At 42.4% G+C, this 19,492-nt stretch overlaps 1 long non-coding RNA gene across 1 annotated transcript in view; it reads left to right on the forward strand.

The window, feature by feature from the left end:
• The window catches only part of LOC138443750 (uncharacterized), a 37,003-nt gene extending 18,131 nt beyond the window's left edge, over positions 1-18,872 (forward strand). The window contains exons 2-3 of the long non-coding RNA XR_011258292.1: positions 14,743-14,867; positions 18,560-18,872. This is a non-coding gene — a long non-coding RNA (uncharacterized lncRNA). The remainder of the gene's footprint in view (positions 1-14,742; positions 14,868-18,559) is intronic.
• The last annotated feature ends 620 nt before the right edge of the window (positions 18,873-19,492 follow it).

A 19,492-nucleotide genomic window follows, 5' to 3' on the forward strand; every position in this document is an offset into this window, starting at 1 on the left:
CTGGAGCATGACTGTGAAAGCTCTGTGGTGTGAACATCGAAGAGACCTGAGTCGTCAACGCGTTCCACCTTTACTCAGGTGCCCGGAGCTTGGGTTTCTCTTCTGAAAAGTGAGGAGTGGTGACACCGTACAGTGACACCTCAGAGTCACCTGAGAAGTTTCTAAAACTAGAAATGCCTGATTCCAGCCCAGGAGATTCCGGCTGAATTTGTTTTGTGGGGGGGAGCCTAGAGAGTCATTGCTTTTTCAAGTTCCCCAGGTGATGCTAGTGTATAGTCAGGTTGAGAAGCTGCATCAGATAATCTCTCATTTCTCTGATTGACCTAAAGTCCTGAATCTGTGCTACAGAATCACTAGGCCTGGAAATAGGAAACTTCCTATGGAATTCTATGGAGTTTCAGTCTCAGAAGTACAGAAGGTTAAATTTTATATATATATATATACACATACACATATACACACACATATATGCTGGCATATGCTTATCTGTTCATATATATGTGAAGTGATGTCAATTTTAAGCACCAAATCTGGTGCAGTATGAGGACTGGGCAGTGCCTCTGCATGAGGCAATCTTTTCATTCTCATAAACTGACATAAAAAAGTTAGCTAAAATCCCTAAAATACTCTAATTTGATTTAGCCTGTTTTGGCAAGCTATGAAGTGCACTGTTAAGAGCAGAAGTAAAGCCTAAAAGCATGTAACAGTGAAATCTGTGAAGGAGCCTAAACAAGAGAGTGGGAAGAAGTATTTACTTTATAAATGTATAGCTCTGAGTCTTTCTTGGTAAGTGATTCTTTGAATTAAGCCTGGTCTAGAATTCTGTTAGGAAAGAGGGTGGGCAGGACAGGTGGGCAGTAATGTGAACACATTATGTCACCGGTGGTTATACTGGTAAAGGTTTAGCAAATGGCTCTTAAGAAAAGAAGGCCCTGATTTGAACTGGCAGCATTTGCCAGCTCTGCTGGTATAAGTACTCCCACCATGGCTGCTTTCAAGCTACCAACCTGCTGTCACTGAATGCAGAATTAAAAAGAGATGCACACAATTGGCTCTTATAAACCATTGTAAACTGTTCCAGCACCCCGCTGCTTAGGTCCATAAACAGAGTAGTTGGATTAAGCAATCAGATCGACTTTCTCTGTGACTGAGACATTTGAGCAGCCTGAACATTCAGGACTGACAACTGGGGGTAACCAAATGGATGGGGGAGGGCGGGATGAGATTAGTGAAGAAAGATGGGAGGTACAACCTGATCAGGTGTCAGTCATTCAGTGCATGTTTATAAGCAGCTGTTACTTGTGAGCTTCTTGGGCATGCACTTGGTTGTGGGTAGGTGAACTGTCCATACAGTTGGGAAAAGAGTAGATCCTTTCCTTCGATTGGTTTACAATCTGGTTTTGCCCAGAGCTGATTACTGAATCTTGGACAGTGTTGATGGTGATGGAGGAGGATTGCTACCCACCTTTTTGCACTAATGAAGCACTAAATGGATCCTTTATAGCTGTATAAAGACTTGATGGGCAGGGTTACTGTCTGGTCTGATGATCAGATAATCATTAACAAGTGATTGTCCTGCTGTTAGTGTTTATGGGAAAAGAGCAGCAATCAATACTGCCATCTTAGGAGGAAGAGGAAAAGGGAAACCTCCCAAATGTCAACCCCTGCCACTCATTCAGAACCATTCTGTGACCATATTGCAATTGATCATTCTGTTTAATCTTCGTTGGGCCAACTAAACCTTATTTTGGGGGGGCACATATACTTTCGGCCAGCTGTTCAAAATGATTTGAAGATGCTTGTTCTAAAACTCCTGTCTTGTATCAGCAGAAAACCTAGCTGGCTAAATGATGATGCATTGTAATATCTGCTGCTTTCAAATAGGCAAGATGTTTTATTTCTAAGCAGTGCCAGATAACTGAGCTATATATTCATTCATTCATTTATTCATTCATTTGCCAAATGTTTATTGAGGGTATTCTCAGTGCCAGGCCCTGCAGTAGAAACTAGAGCTACAACAGAGAACTAGAGAGTTATTCACTCCCCTCATTATGTTCAAAATCAACTGGAAAGAATAAGGCAATAAAAAGTCAGTAAGCCAATGATTACCAACTGTGGAGGTATAAGAAGATAATAAACAAGGAGCTAGTCTTAGATAAGGTATCCAGGAAAGCCCTGAGTAGATTACATTTTAATTTCAGCATGAAGGAAGCCACACAAGGTTTGGAGTGAAGGGTGCAGGGAACCCTGAAGAGCAGACCATGGAGATGTCCAGGCAGAGGAAATAGCATGTGTATGCACCTAATACAGGAAAGAGCTTGGTGGATTTGAGAGCTAAAAATAAGACCAGACACACCTATAAAGACAGGAAATAGATTAGTGTTTCCTTGGTCTGAGAAGCTGGGGGGAAATGGGGAGTGACTGCTAATAGGGGAGAGGTGATAAAATGTTCTAATATTGATTGTGGTGATGGTATATATTGAGAGATATTCAATTGTACATTTTAAATGGGTGAATTATATGATAGGTGAACTACAACTTGATTAAGCTGACTTTAAAAAACAACCAATTGAATGTTTGGAGATTAAGGAGCAAGAGTGATGGAGAGTAAGTGAGATGAAATCAGAAATTCTCAGGCAGGCTCATAGCACCTGGGGTCTGTGGTAACAAAATTGGTTTTTACTTTGGGTTCAAGGGAAGTCATCACATGGGTCGCTGAGTGGATCTGAGGTGGGATGGGAAGGCAAGGGTGGAAAGAGAGAGCACTTGGGAAATATTGCAGTAATGTAGGTGAGAAATGCAGGCTAAGACTGGGTGATTGAAGTCAGTGTGGAGAGAAAAGGATGCAGAATACATTTGTGGGGGTATCTGTAATTGATAGGAATTGAGGAAGAATTAAATGTGCGGGATGGGGAGAAGTGATATATTAAGAATCTCTTCTAACTTGTGTGCTTTCCAAACTGCAACTTCTAGATCCTGAAACTGAAGCCACAAAAATAACCAAGGCCTGTGGCCATCCAACCCAGACCTTCCTTCAAGAATTTCTGTCTTGTGTGTGTAGCTATTGCTACTACTGTGTGAGAGTTAATAATCTTGGTGTGTGTTAGTCCCTCAGTTGTGTCCAGCTCTTTGCAACCCCATGGACTGTAGCCCACCAAGCTCCTATGTCCATGGGGTTCTCCAGACAAGAATACTGGAGTGGGTAGCCACTCCCCTTCTCCAGGGAACCTTCCCAACCCAGGAACAAATCGGGTCTCCTGCATTGTAGGCAGATTCTTTACTGTCTAACCCACCAAGGAAGTCGATAACCTTGGTTGTTGTTTGGTTGCCTAGTCATGTCTGACTCTTTGTGACTTCCCTGTCCCTCACCATCTCCCAGAGTTTGCCCAAGTTCATGTTCATTGCATTGGTGATAATATCCAGCCATCTCATCCTCTGATGTTCTCTTCTCCTCTGCCCCTGGTCTTTCCCAGCATCAAGGACTTTCCAATGAGTCATCTGTTTGCATCAGGTGTGCAAAATACTAGAACTTCTGCTTCAGCATCAGTCCTTCCAGTGAGTATTCAGGGTTGATCTCCCTTAAGATTGACTGGTTTGATCTCCTTGCTGTCCAAGACACTTTCAGGAGCCTCCTCCAGCACTATAGTTTGAAGGCATCAATTCCTTGGCATTTTGCCTTCTTTACCCTCCAGTTCTCACAACCGTGTATGACCACTGGGAAGACAGTGGACTTGACTATATGGACCTTTGTCGGCAGAACAACGTCTTTGCTTTTCAACACACTGTCTAGGTTTGTCATCGCCTTCCTGCCAAGCAGGGATTGTCTTCTGATTTCATGGCTACAGTCACTGTCCACAGTGATTTGGAGCCCAAGAAGAGAAATCTGTCACTGCTTCCACCTTTTCCCCTTCTATTTGCTGTGCAGTAATAGGGCCGGGTACCATGATATTGGATTTTTTTTTAACATTTAGCCTTAAGCCAGCTCTTTCACTCTCCTCCTTCACGCTCATCAAGAAGCTCTTTTGTTCCTGTTCACTTTCTGCCATTAGAATGATATCGTCCACATATCTGAGGTTGTTGATGTTTCTCCCGCCTATCTTGATTCCAGCTTGTAACTTATCCAGCCCAGCATTTCTCATGATGTGCTCAGCATATAGGTTAAACAAACAGGGTAACAGCAGACAGCCCTGTCATACTCCTTTCTTGATCTTGAACCAGTCAAGATTTCATACAGAGTTCTAACTGTTGCTTTTTGACCCACATACAGGTTTCTTAGGAGACAGGTGAGACGGTCTGGTATTCTAGTATTTCCAAGAGCTTTCCACAGTTTGTCATGATCTACACAGTCAAAGGCTTTAGCGTAGTCAATGAAACAGAGATAGATGTTTTTCTGAAATTCCCTTTCTTTTTCTATAATCCAGCGAATGTTGGCAGTTTGAACTCTAGTTCCTCTTCCTTTTATAAACCCACCTTGGACATCTGGAAATTCTTGGTTTGCATAATGCTAAAGCCTAGCATGCAAGATTTAAGCAAGACCTTACTGGTATGGGAGATGAGTGCGATTGTCTGGGATGTTAGCACACTCTTTAGTGTTACCCTTCTTGGGAATTGGGATGAGGATTGACCTTTTCCAGTCCTGCGGCCACTGCTGGGTCTTCCAGATTTGCTGACATAATGAATGTAAAACCTTCATGGCTTCCTCCTTTAAGGATGTGAATAGTTCTGCTGGAATTTCATTGTATCCACTAACTTTATTAATATGGATCACTGCTTTGTCATGGTGGAGGGGCTTGTGTAACTCAATGAAGCTATAAGCCATGCTGTGCAGGGCCACCCAAGACGGACAGTTCATAGTGGAGAATTCAGACAAATTGTGGTCCATTGAAGGAGGGAATGGCAAAGCACCCCAGTATACTTGCCATGAGAACCTCATGAACGGTATAAAAAAATAACCTCGGTACACACTGCCAAATAGTTTTCCAAATAGTTATCACAACTTCTATTTCCACCAACACTGTGTGAGACATTAGATGCCAGAGGGAATAGGGAGAGCATCAAAATACAATAAGTTAAACTGACAGTATGTTAGAAGATGGTAAGTGTTATAGAAAAATAAAACAGGGAAAGAAAGACAACTTTAAAGACCAAGTTCATTTATGTGTTCGTATTTGTCTTCTTCTAAACATATTTCTATTTAATCTATCCAGGGATGACTTAATCATCTTAAGGGGATTTATTGAGCATTTACTAGGTATCCAGCACTGTGTTAGAGATACAGAAGTACAAGGCAACATCCACAGTCAGACAGAATCAACACTGTGGGTGGAAGTCACAGTGAGCACCGATCTAACCACTCACGAGAGTGTGTGTTCAGTGTTGCCCTGGGATGGACTGTCAGTGTCAGGGAGAGAAAAGTGTCAACTCTAGTAACTAAGGGACTACAGGTGGAAGAGAGGCTGGAGAGAGGTGGAAGCACTTGCCATGGTGTAATCTTATTTTTTCACATTTTCCTCCCATTTAAAGGCCCTCCCACTTTGTATTCAAAAGGGCCTCATAATATTCTTGTGCAGCTGTAGCCTGCCTTTTTTGGAAAGATGAACAAGTCATGCATTATTTCATCTTGCAATACTGTTTGGTGCACTTGTTCTGTCAATGGACATCAAGCCTCAGCCTCATGCCAGGCCAGATACCAAAGACACACAGATGCATCGAAACAATCCCTGCCCCCAAGAAGTTTATGATCTAGTAGGAAAGATGAAGTAGATGCACAAATAACTACAACAAAAGAGAAAGTAGATTTCAGCAGTTCCACTTTGGGGTATGTAGCTGAAGGAAGTGAAGTCACTGTGTTAGAGAATTATCTACATCCCCCACGTTCACAGTATCCTTATTTATAATAGGCAGCACATGGAAACAAGCTAAGTGTTCATCAGCAGGTGAATGGATAGAGAAAATGTGATACATATACAATGGAATATTATCCAGCCATTAAGATGGAGATTCTGCCACTTGTAGCGATGTAGCGACTTGAATGGCTCTTGAGGATAATACGCCAAGTGAAGTAAAGAGAAGGACAAGGACTGCCGGATCTCACTTAAATGTGGGATCTGAAGCAAACAAAGTCTGGAACAGAGAATAAACTGACAGTTGCCAGAGGTAGGGGTAGAAGGTGGAGGATGAAGGAGATGAGTGGTCACAAGATACAAACTTCTGCTCCTGGGGATGTAATGGTCCAGCATGCTGACACGGAGAAGGCAATGGCACCCCGCTCCAGTGCTCTTGCCTGGAAAATCCCATGGACAGAGGAGCCTGGTAGGCTGCAGTCCATGGGGTCACTGGGGGTTGGACACGACTGAGCGACTTCACTTTCACTTTCCTGCATTGGAGAAGGAAAGGGCAACCCACTCCAGTGTTCTTGCCTGGAGAATCCCAGGGACTGGGAAGCCTGATGGGCTGCCGTCTCTGAGGTAGCACAGAGTCGGACACGACTGAAGTGACTTAGCAGCAGCAGCAGCAGCAGCAGCATGCTGACAATACTCTTTTGTATGTTTGAGAGCTGCTCAGAGATTACCTCTTAAAATCCCCCACCACAAGATAAAAAACTGAAACTACGTGAGGTGATAGATGTTAATTCAGCTTGCTGTGGTGACCATTTTGTAAGGCCGTTGACCCTTAACATGGGTTTGAACTGCATGAGTCCACCTATACATGGATTTTTTTTCACTGAATATGGACTATCCGTAGATGGGTGAATGCCAAACCATGCATGGAGAGAGCCAAAAGTAAAGTTGCACATGTGTTTTCAGTTGTCTGGGGGGGTGGTACTCCAACCCCTGCATTGTTCAAAGATCAATTGTATATGCATATATCAAATCATTATGTTGTGTCCCTTAAACTAATACAATATTATATCACAATTCTATCTTGATAAAATCAGGGAGAAAAGAGAAAGCAAAATGTCATAAGAAAGGTGTTGGCAAAACATTTCAGGAGTTTGAATAATAGATGTTGAGAATGTGTGTGCATGCTAAGTCGCTCAGTCATGTTTGACTCTTTGTGACCCTATAGACTGTAGACCACCAGGCTCCTTTGTCCAAGCGATTCTCCAGGCAAGAATACTGGAGCGGGTTGCCATGCCCTTCTCCAGGGAATCTTCCTAACCCAGGGATCAAACCCAGGTATCCTGCATTGCAGGAAGATTCTTTACAGTCTGAGCCACTAGGGAACCCAGGTCTCTTACGTCTCCTGCTTTGCAGGCAGGGTCTTTACCACTAGTGCCATCTGGGAAGCCCAGATGTTGAGACCAAGCAGCTAAAATTTCACATAAACAACACACACATGCACACACACACACGCACACACTCACGCACACACACACACACACACACACATACACCTGGTTAGCTGTTTCTGTGGCCAGCAGCAGAACCCCTACTTGGCTGAACAAACTGTATCTTTTCTCTTTTGTATCTTTCTCACACTCTGAGAGTTAATTCTAAAATTCTGCTTGGAAAAAGAGCTTTCATTTGTGAATCCTGCCATCTTCCTGTGGGATCAAGCAACCCCCAGTGCCACCTCAGCAGCAGCAAACCCTTTAGCTCTGAGCTGGGCCTGCTGGACCAAAGGCAGTGTGATAATGAGGGCAGGAAATGCAGAAGGAGAACAAGGAGGTGAGTGAACGAAGAAGAAAAGCAGTCCCTGAGAGGAGGGCTTCAGGCGCCCATGTCTCGTCTAGAGTAGGCAGGGAGGGGTGTCTCGAGATTTCTTGTGTGTATCACGCTCTCATGGATGTGAGAGCTGGACCATAAAGAAGGCAGAGCACCAGGGAATTGATGCTTTTGAACTATGGCGTTGGAGAAGACTCTTGAGAGTCCCTTGGACAGCAAGGAGATCAAACCAGTCAATCCTAAAGGAAATCAACCCTAAATATTCGCTGGAATATCCCTAAATATTTGCTGGACTGATGGTGAAGCTGAAGCTTGAATACTTTGGCCATCTGATGCAAAAAGCTGATTCACTGAAAAAGACCTTGATTCTGGGAAAGATGGAAGGAAGAAGGAGAAGAGGGTGACAGAGGATGAGATGGTTGGATGGCATCACCGATTCAATGGACATGAACTTGGGAAAATTCCAGGAGATGGTGAAGGACAGGGAAGCCTGGCATGCTGCAGTCCATGGGGTCATGAAGAGTTGGACACAATTTGGCGACTAAACAACAACAATAATCGCACCCTCACACGTAGAAAACACACACTCTCATATTGCAGGCTCACTGTGTGTGACTCTCATGGAACATAGAGGCCAGTGGTTTAGGGAAAAACATGCAGAGTGGAACCAAGTCTGCCTTCTTTGTCCCTTTCTCCTCTAGCTTCTGAGGACAAGGGTGAGACAATTGCTGCTCCAGGCTCTGTCTTAGACCACCAGGGTGAAGCCATTCTCTCCATAGGGAGGAGCTGCATGGGAACACAGCTGCCAAATTAGCCCTGGACTGTCTACCTCCAAAGTACTGCCCTTGCTTGTCTGAAACACTGTTATTTTGGGTATCTGTTATTCACAGTTAAGCCTAATTCTGAGACAGAATTTTTTCTGATACAGCATGGTTTCCTTAACAAATTAAAATTCGAAACCCAATTACCAGACGATTTCCATTACATATGATGAGAGCTGATGTGATCTTTCAATTATATTTTAAATCTCAAAGGCAATTTAGTACTTCAAACAATAAAGGGATATTTTAGGAAAGAGTGAAAATTTATCTTTGAAACGCTCGTCTTCCTCCTTCCCCTCTACCAAATTCTGCTGTCTCCAAAATAAGTACTGTTTAGTTCATGATCATCTTTTTAGGTCAGTCTTAGCTGGACATTTATGAACATATGTGAGCATTTTACAGAAACTTTTTAAAAAATGGCCCTACTATGTATATTATTGGGCAGCTTTTTTTTCACAGTGGTGAAATGTAGAGTGAATATCTGTTCATATGGGTGTATTTTTTTTCAACCACTTTGAAGTATTCCATAAGTGTGGGTGAACCTCATTAATGAACCTGTTGCCTGTTGATAGACTTTTAGTTTCTTTCTAATTTTCAGAATCATGAGCCATGTGCATTCAGCAGTCTTGTAAGCATGAATGAGATTTTGGTGGGATAGATTTCTAGAAGGGAGTCTGCAGAGTTTTCGCCTTCTGAAGTGGACTTCTACGTTCTTTAAGGATTGGAAGTCGCATGGCGGTTTTCGTTGTTTTGCCTCCCAAGAGCAGCTACCAGATGCAGAACTAGAGAGTGAAGGAGGATGGCATGAAGATCAAGTGTCCATTTCATCTTCTTGTCCTTTTGAACTTTAGGAGACTGAGAAAGGAGCTTGCTCATGACCAGAGTGAGGCTCGGTGTCTCCAGTGAAAGAACAAGGCCTGTGGTCAAATATGGCCGGTGGCTAGCTGAGCAGGTATTCACCCAACTGCAAACGTTGTTCTTTATGGCCTATTGAACATTAGGATTGGGATTCAGGAAAGGAGAAGACCTTCCTAGGTATAGTTCTACACTTTGCTTGACATTCCTCTAGGCTGAACAGATTTTGAGACATGCAAACTCTGCTGAGTGATGTTCATTTTAAGAGTGTCTAAGTCATCACCTTGACTCATGGTTCTCATCTGCACAATTTCCTCAAGACCAATAAATGAAACCAGCCCAGAGCACATTTTAAATGAGAGCTGGATCTATAAAGGCCAACCACGTCAGGGAGAAGGCCAGGGTGAGCACAAACCTTGTTTCTTTTTGCAGTGAACTGTTTCCTTTCAGTCCCATTCTATTTAAGGAGCCCCTGGAATAGGTCATATCCTTCTCAGTGTAGCATTGCTCAGCAGAAATCCGGGAATTATTGACCAGTCCCGAAGGCTTCAAACTCTGGACTAGAGATTCTTGACCTTTCTTTGGTCCATGGATGTATTTGGCAGCCTGCCGAAGCCCATAAACTCCTTCCTCCATGTGTTTAAAATGCTTCATATAAAATACATGAGATTACAAATGAAACAAGTCCTGTTGAAAGACAGTTATTAAAATTATGAAAAATACTCAGCCATAAAAAAGAACAAAATAATGCCATTTGCAGCAACATGGATGACCTGAGTGAAGTAGGTCAGATGGAAAAAAACAAAAATCATATGATAGCGCTTATATGTGGAATCTAAAAAAGGGTACAAGTGAACTCATTCACAAAACAGAAGAAGAGACATAGATGTAGAAAACAAATTTATGGTTACCAAGGGATAATGGGATGGAGAGGGATGAATTGGAAGATTGGGATTGACATATACACACTAACATATATATAATATAACTAAAAGGGACCTATTGTACAGTGCAGGGAACTCTACTCAATACTCTGTAATGGGCCACATGGGAAAAGAATCTAAAAAAAGAGTAGAGATATGTATACGTATAACTGATTAACATTGCTGTACACCTGAAACTAAGATTGTAAATCAAATATACTCCAATAAAAATTTTAAAAAATTATGAAAAATAAATGGTATATAATGAGTATGCATGCTAAGTCGCTTAAGTCGAGTCCTACTCTATGCAATCCTATGGACTGTAGCTCACCAGGCTCTTCTGTCCATGGAATTCTCTAGGCAAGAATCCTGGGGTGGGTTGCCACGCCCTTCACTAGGGGGTCTTTCCAACCCAGGGATCAAACCTGCATCTCTCGCATCTCCTGCATTGGCAGGCAGATTCTTTATCACTAGTGCCACCTATGCTTTTTTGTTAATAATAAATAATCATCTTTTCCAGCATATTGAGTAACTACTATCATTTTGAAGAAATAAATGTAAACAATATTTTAACATGTCTGCACTAACTGAAAAATGGCATGAAACGGTGATTTCTATCTGTGACGGAGGCAGAGGTGCTGCTGATGCCACTGCGGTTTGTTGCCCAGGCACATAAAGGAAATACAAAATTTGAGCTAGAGGTTAGTGAAAATAAAGTTGTAATTTTTTTCTGCTCAAGTTCACAGGCCCTAAAGTCTTTTGTATAAGAACCCCTGCTCTAGATGCAAGTATCTTGCTCACTGGACCGCTCCCTGGAATCCCCCAGACAATACCAGTTCAGCAAGTGGAGTGAGCTGGTCCTCTTCCTCTCTGTCCCCATTGCCTCCCTCTCTCCACACTCACCACCCCTCACCCAAAGCCCAGACCTGGGAGTGACCCGCTTCCTCCTCCCCTCACACTCTCCTCCTGTGTGGCTCCTCTCCTCTCTGCCCCTGTCCTCTTAGTGGAGTCTCAACTGGATGTGCCCTTGTGGTAGTCTGTCTGTCTTGACCCCCTGCCCTCCAGTCCGTCCCACAGGTGAAGAGGTGACTGTTCCAGAACTCTTTGCAGTTTGCCTATGCTTTAACCTTTGCCTGGCCATAGAGTCCAAGCTCCTTAGTGCAACACAGATAGCCTTCTGGCTCCTCCTTATGCAACACAGAAGGCAGTCTGGCTTTCTGCAGTCTGGCCCCCGCCACTTTGTCATCCCTGTCACTAATTCCCTCATCAACTCTCCAAGGCCCCACTTTATGGAAAGGCTTATACTCCTCTCTGTCACATCCTGGTTGCTTTGCACTTCCATGGACCCCTCCTTGAAATGCCCTTTTCCACCCTGGCATCCTGGTTTATGCCAACTCATCTTGACATGTCTAATCAACCTGCAACACCCATCCCCCACCACTCCTGGCCACCCCTCCATGCACACACATATACATACAATTGATACACTATTTTCACCTTGGTTTCTTAACTGCTTCCAGTAAACACTTCCATTAATAGCAACTGCAAGATCTTATTTCTCTCTCTCTCTTTTTTTAATCTATCATTTTCTGCCAGGTACAAAGAATATTTCAAGGGTTGATATCATGTTTTTGTCTGTTTTCTCTCTTGATTCTTTAACATTGAGCATGGTATTCCAAGGAATCTTCTCGACCCTGGGATCGAACCCAGGTCTCCCACATTGCAGGCAGAGTCTTTACTGTCTGAGTCACCAGGGAAGCCCCAAGAATACTGGAGTAGGTTCCCATTCCCTTTTCCAGGGTATCTTCCCAACCGAGGGATAGAACCCAGGTCTCCTGCATTGCAAGCAGATTATTTACCATCTGAGCTACCAGGGAAGACGTGTAGCATGTAGAATATGCTTAATAAATGTCTGTCTTTTTGAAAGCTAACCAAAGGGCCAATGAATTAATTAGTGAGAAGAAAAAAATACACTTGTAATTTCTTGTCTTTAAATAAGACTTCAGTCGTAGCACTGACTCATAATAAAGAATACTGTGGGGCTAAAAACACAGAGACCCTGTTATCTCATTTCTTCTTCAGCTATTCTGTTGTGCATGCTCTTCAGAGATGAAGGAACTAAGAAATGGAGAGGGTCTTTTATTCTGCTTTGTATCTGAGGTTTGGTGGAGAGAATCCAGGACGCCATCTTTGGTAAAGCTGCTGATTTGCTAGGAAATATGTGCTAAGGAGTATAGGCATTGCTGGTCCCAGGAACTTGTGTTTTCTTGCCAGCCAGGGAGTGGAAATTTCCAATTCCTATTTGAAATGAATTCCAGGCTTGGAGGTCATTGAGCAAAAGTCTCATGACCTCTCACAGAACAAAACTGTACTTTCGGCTTTCTACTTTATTAGGTCTATGCTTATCGCCTTCTGGGACCACTGCCTGACAGTCTTCTTTAATGGCCTGGTCCCTCACTCTTGAAACCCGTATTCCTTCTTAAAACTGTGTTGTTATTCCCCATCTACCATGTTAATTTGTAAATAGCCACTGGACAGCACTAACCTGTCCATGTGATTACCTACTGGTACTACAGAGCTTCTTCCCAAATGGTGTGCAGTAGGGATGGGTGGGGACAACTCCAGTTTCCTAGAATTCTTCTAAATGAGGAAGCAAATTTAACCTTGCTTTGTTCAGTTCTGCTGTGCTCAGTATATTATTATTCTTTGGGTTAATAAAGAAAAGAAGATGTTTGTGAGTTTTTGTAATCATTACTTAGAAACTGCTATTTTTGAAAGCATTACTGTGTTAGTATGTTATTACTATGTATCCCAAGCCAACAGGGTTCTCCTTGGCTGAAAATGTATGCAAGATAGGTGGACAGAAGCAGTGGCCTTCAACTCAGGCACCAGAGCATTTGACTTTCTTGTTAGGAAGACCCTCATTATCACTAACTTGAGAATCGTTGCCAGTTATAAGACAGATGTGGTGTTGCTATAGTTATTCATCAAACGGAGGGATAGAGTGACCTTTGACATCTATTAGGATGAGATGGAAAGCTCTGGTATTGGCTCAGTTAAAATGGTGCACACGCCCATGCTGACCCCTTTAAGTCCAGAGTCAGGGCACTGCCTGTAGTCACTTGACTAAGCTCTCTGCTTCTGCATAGAGGAATCTTTACATAATTCAGACTCTAGTTCCAAGAGACCAAAGCCTTTCATTGCCACCTGCCCTGGGACAGACCTCTCATTCAGTGCTCTCCATATTTTTAAGGACAGGAGACAGCTTTTGCTAAATGCTGATGGAATACATAGACATTTAGGTGCAACTTAAAAAAAAAAAAAAAAACTCCCACCAGAGCTAGCTATCTTTAGCGAGGTCTCCCCTTTTTCTTTTTTTGGAATCACAAAGCATACGTTTCTCCTGCTAATTAGTATTTCAAAAACAAGCTCGGAGACAAGGCAAGGAATCCAGAAAGCTTTTAATTTGTAGAAATGTGTTGTTTTTAATGCAGCCAAGGCGGCTTAAACACAAGCTTTGTTAGAAACAGAAGGTGACTGGGAAATGAATCTGAGGTCTCAAAACTTCTTGGGCACACAGTCTGCAGAGCACCTAGAAATCCCCACAGGGACGTGGTCTCAGGGGCTTTGGAGGCCAACTCAGTGAGGGATGTCACAGGAGTGGACCCTGGCAGCTCAGCTTCCTGTACGGCCACCTTCACATTTGTCTACCTTACTCCCCTTCTGCCAGTACCCTCTCCATCCCACACAGGGTTGGTTGCCCTAGAGACAAAACTAGGACCAGAGAAAGTAAAAGTGCCAACTGGGCCAGGGTGTTGTGTACTCCGAAAGAAGCAAAAAGGAGGTGCTGGGCCATAGACTGAAGCTGTCAGGGCAAAGCCCCTGCCAGACCCTGGTGTCAGGGAGAGAGGGAGTTCCAGGTGTCAGGAGCCAGAGCCAGACACAGAGTCACCACCCACAAAGGAGGGAAGGAGAGGAGATCCCAGGTCACTAACTGCAAAATCCAGGGATATCAGACATACCAAAGAAAAGTTCAGAGGACAGCATATGCACTAAGATGAAATTGGGGGAACTTACTATTTTTTAAGCTGCACCTTGTATAAATTAAAGTAGTCTGGGCATTTGTAAGTAGAAACCAATCCTCTTTCCCATATCATAAGGAGGCATCTCTCACCCTCCATCCAAACCTAAGGCCTCCATCAGAAAACCGGGTTCCCCGTCTCTTCACCTTCCCTACAGCTATGCTCTAAATTATTCTGTCCCTGGTATCCTCAGTCTTTCTTTTATATCAACTTTATAAGTCTATTCCAGTTTTTCCCATCATAGGAAAAACATGCTTCCCCAAGTTCTGGCTTCCCTATAGTGATAAAGAAAAAATGAAAGGAAGGAAGGAAGGAAGGGAGAGAAGGAAGGAAGGGAGGCACCTTTATGTTTGAGAATGTATACATTGTTTGTAAATCTGTTTTTCAAATCCAGGAAATGAATATTACCAAGGTCAAGATGGAATATTACAAAGGTCAAGATGAAAGGACAAGAAGAGAACTCTGCCTTCTGGGGACCTGATAGTATTCTATGTCTTGACCTGGACAGTGTTTATTCACGTGTGTATTTTCTTATTATTTTGTTAACTGAATGTATATATATTGATTGGGATTTCCTATAAGTATATCACCTTTTAAAATTTTAAGAATTTTTTTTTAATTGAAAAAATGAAAGAGCAACAAAGTCTGTGCTTAGGGTTCTGTCCCTTCTTCATCTCTCATCCTACGTGGATTGAAGTCCTTCTAAGGCTGCTCTGATACACAGTAAGAACATTCAGCATGGGCACACTTCACAGTTTGCAATCCAGAATGAAAACGAACACCTCTTCTGAGACCTATATGTCAAGTCTGCAGGACAGTGTTCCTCATTTTGCCCACATCCACCAGTGTGCCAGTAAGCTGACTTTTCACAGGGACAGCAGGTAGGGCTTGATTGGCAATGTTTGCCAATTTCTGTGGTGTAAACATCTCCACTGAGGCTGACTTTAAGCTACAGATGTGATGCCACTTGTGGGCTGGAAGGACCTGGCTCCAACATATCACTGCCATGGTGCTGATCAAATCTCTGTGGTCAGGGTGATGTGAGGCATACTCTGTTCATTTTGGGGCAGGAGGCAAGCAAGTGTGGACAGGATACCCGAAGTTTGCTTCACCAGTGCTGCATAGAGTCGGGGAGGGTGGCTGGTTAAATGATAAATGAGGAGGTGGCACCAGAAGACTGGAATGAACACTCACACTTGAAAATAACACATGCCTATTAGACTGCATCTTTTCCTCTCTCCTTTCCTCTTCTGTGTGCTTCCTCTGTGATCTCATCCATCCCCGTGGCATCAATGCTGATGAAATAATGATCTCCACAATCCACATCTTCAACCCTCACTTGACTTCTGAGCTCCAGTCTTGCCTTTCATCTGTCAGTGGAGTATCTCCATCTGATTGGCCCAGCAACCACACACTGGGCATGCCCATAATCAAAGTCATTCTCTCTCTAGTTCACTAGTTAGAAACTTCAAAATCATCTCACTCTTTTCACTCTCCCTCACTCCCACCCACCCTCACCCCACAGAGCTGGTCTGCAAAAGGTGTTAGTTGCTCAGCTGTGTCTGACTCTTTGTGACCCCCATCTTCCCAAACCAGGGATGAGACCCAGGTCTGCCTCATTGCAGGCAGATTCTTTACCATTTGAGCTCCCCGGGAAGTCAGCAAGCCAAAGTTCTTTTGATTTGTATCTCTAAAATATCAGATCAATACACTTTTCTCCCTTCTAGTGTCATTGCCCTAAATCAAACCCACAATCTTACCAGATTTTTACCTTTGACTGTATATATGGTTTCCAAGCCTTCTCCCATTCATCCAAATTTCAAACAACATAATCTTTAAAAATAGAATGCGATTATGTCCTTTCTCTCAGTCAAATTCATTTAAAGGCTCCCCATTGCCCATAGGATAAAGTCAATAAGCTCTATCTCCATCCCCAGGTCACATCAATTCTCACACTTTGGGGCCTTCATATGCTGTTTTTTCTGCCTAGAATGCCTTCTTTACCTAATTGTCTGACTGGTGAACACTTACTCATCCTTCAATGCCCAACAAAAACATGAGTTTCCCCTCCTTACTCTACCCCAAGCTCTAGAACTAACTGCTGCATTATCTGTGTTCTCACAGCTTATGGTCAAAACCTTAGTAACAATGCTTTATACTGTATTATTAACTGTTTATTCATAAATGTTTTTGAATGAATGATGCATTCTAGAGGCATAGCAAACAGGAGAGACACATGATCACACCTTCCAAGCTCTGTAGTCCTGGTCTTTTTTTCCAGTGATCCAAATATCTGTTCTGCCTTTCAGACAGTAAAAAGTTTTATTTCAATGTTAAAAATAATAATATTAAGCCATCTAGGCAGAGTCTTGACAGTTAAGACCATAAGCTCATCTAACAATTGGCTGAAAGATGTTGATAGCTCAAGAACACATTTTCATTAAGAAAGAAATCTGTATTTACATCTCATATACAGATAAATGCATTTCCTTTTACTTCATTTGTAATCAAATATATTTTAATGTTAAAGAATTATTTTTGAGTCAATCTTCCACTGCATCTGTGTGTTAGAAGGCACCGTGCTGCATGGTATAAGAATGAAATCTTTCCGTAGTAAACCTGGGATCAACAGGAGCATGGAGGTATCGTCAGCTTTTTGTGACTCAGGCTATTAAAGTGCAGAGGCAGTAACTCATTATCACTCATTTTGCCAAAAGACGAATTTAGGCACAAAAAAGTTGAGTTTGACTTAAAGGAAAAGAATTTGATCGGTATACTGTATTATTTGCTCTAGTTTCTAGGACACACTTGGCCTCTTAAAGAGGATTAAATGGCTTCAAGTGGGAAATTAAGAGATTACGAAAGAAATCAGATTACTGATTACTGAAGAAATAAAGATCTTGTTGTTATATACATGGGAAGACTTGAGAAAAAACACAAAAACAGGGACAGACTATGGAACAAAAATTGAATCAATTTTAAAACTATCATCCACTGGTTCTAAGTTCTATAGGACAACATGGTTTTAAAGTTGAAAATATTATTGTACTTGAAAAGCATTCCCTTTCTTGATATTGGCATTGACATTTGAATATATGCAACATGAAAATGAAAATCACCGATAAGCCTCAACTAAATTTTATTTATTTATTTTTTAATTTAAGGATTTATGTTTTGTTTTGTTTTAATTTTCATCTTTACTTTATTTCACTTTACAACACTGCATTGGTTTTGCCATACGTTGACACGAATCCACCACGGGTCAACTAAATTTTAAAATCAAAGACCTGATGCTAGAATGAAGTTACCCTTGGCCCTTTACCTACTATGATAAACATCTATGGCAGGAAGAGGAGGAATTTTTTGCTGGTTTTTCCCTTGCTTTCATGCCCAAGGTCAACAGCAACATAGAACGACAGCACATGTTATTATAATCTGTGTGCTAGTCTTCAGTACAACATCACTGGGGGAAGCCATCAGTAATCTGTCACTGTTGACCCACACATGGTCAGCTCGGATGGAACACTCAAACCAGTAACTTTGGGGGTGTTTAATACAGGGATGCTTGCTCTGCTTTGCCACTCCTAGGCCTGAAGTACAATTGGTTTGAAGAATCCAGACAGAGTGGCTGTATGGAGAGGGCATTTGAAAGGAGCTGTGGCCTTTGGTGGTGCAGCAGCCAAACCCTTGCAATCTGGCAGCGGGTGGGACCGGGAAATAAATACCCGGGCCTCCCTCTTCTCACCCCCTCAATCTCCTGCCAGTGTGCTCCATTAATCCGGCCCAGTTGGTACGGTCTGTACTGGGCAGCCCTTGTTGCATGGAGTGGAACAGAGCAGAGTGGAGAGTAGATCTAGATGGCACAATGGCATATATCTGATTGAGGACAGATTGAAAACATGTCATTTATAGCTACCCGATTGTGCTGTCTTCTGCAAGGGGTGCAAAGACAAAGTAAAATTGGATGGGCTGCTAACTCTAGGATACCACTGAATTTCACGTCTTCATTTTCCCACTGGTTAGGCAGGAGTGAGCCTGTAGCCTTCTGAGGTAGATGATGCAATTCTCTAAGTTTAACATTCTGAACCAATTGAGTTGTTGGCAAGAGAGTACCAGCCGATGTTGTTAGAAAGATGTGATAGACTATTTTGTTTCTAACGTGTCTCAAGCAAAGCACCCAAGGAAAATTCCTCTTTCTCATCTGTCTGCAGGTGGGATCCTTGTTTCTCTGGAGTCATCTGTGAGTGTTACTGATCCCCGCTCTGAATCCCCAGCCAATAGAGAAGCGTGAGTTTTCAGGAGGGTTTATTCATATCCCATCTATATATTTTTGATGGAAACCTGATATCTTGATTCCAGAGCCAAGTGTCTTGTGATCTGCCATCATCCAAATGTGTTTTAAGACCTCATCTCAATGGTGTTTTCTTCTGCTGCAAATAGGGTGTTGTTGGTTTCTTTTCTGTTGTGGAAAATGTCTTGTATGCCAGTTTTCAAAAATAAAAAATTCTAAAACTGTCCATGGAACATTCTAGGAGGACTCTCAAGAGTGGAGAAGTTCTTGTTCAAGTAGTGTTTGTGTTAGCATCTGGCCTGTGTTTAAATGATCACATTAGGAAAGCAGCCTGTGGGATTTCAGCTTAATTACCTATAACATACACTATTCGTGCAAAGAGGAATGGGGGGAAGTGAGGGAAACTGATATGAAAAATGAATGCAATGTAATGGATTGCTCCCCATCCCCCAACCTTTTGGTACAAAGATAAGTAAAGCAAAGAGGTGCAAATATATAATTATATATAATTTATCACTATTTCTCATCTGACCATTTAAAAATTTATTCAATACCTGTTGATCGTCGGTGTGGTCAGTGTATCTTATTTACGTTTCATCAGGAAAACTAAAGGAGACTCTTGTATGTTTTCTCTTTGCATTTAAAGGCATTTGTTCACTTTAATATTTAAAGAGTACATAGGAAACAACAAAATCCTTTTCTTTCTTATACTTCATGTTTGACAATCATCCAAATCTTGATAAATAATAAGCTTCCAAGTACTGCTGTGAGATTTATTTTATTCTCCTTGGGCCTGGAATCTACATGAGAGAAAGAAAGGCTCAAAGCCACGGGACAGGCTGAGGCTGCCCTC

The sequence above is a fragment of the Ovis canadensis genome, chromosome 7 (assembly GCF_042477335.2).
Source record: "Ovis canadensis isolate MfBH-ARS-UI-01 breed Bighorn chromosome 7, ARS-UI_OviCan_v2, whole genome shotgun sequence".
Lineage (NCBI taxonomy): Eukaryota > Metazoa > Chordata > Mammalia > Artiodactyla > Bovidae > Ovis > Ovis canadensis.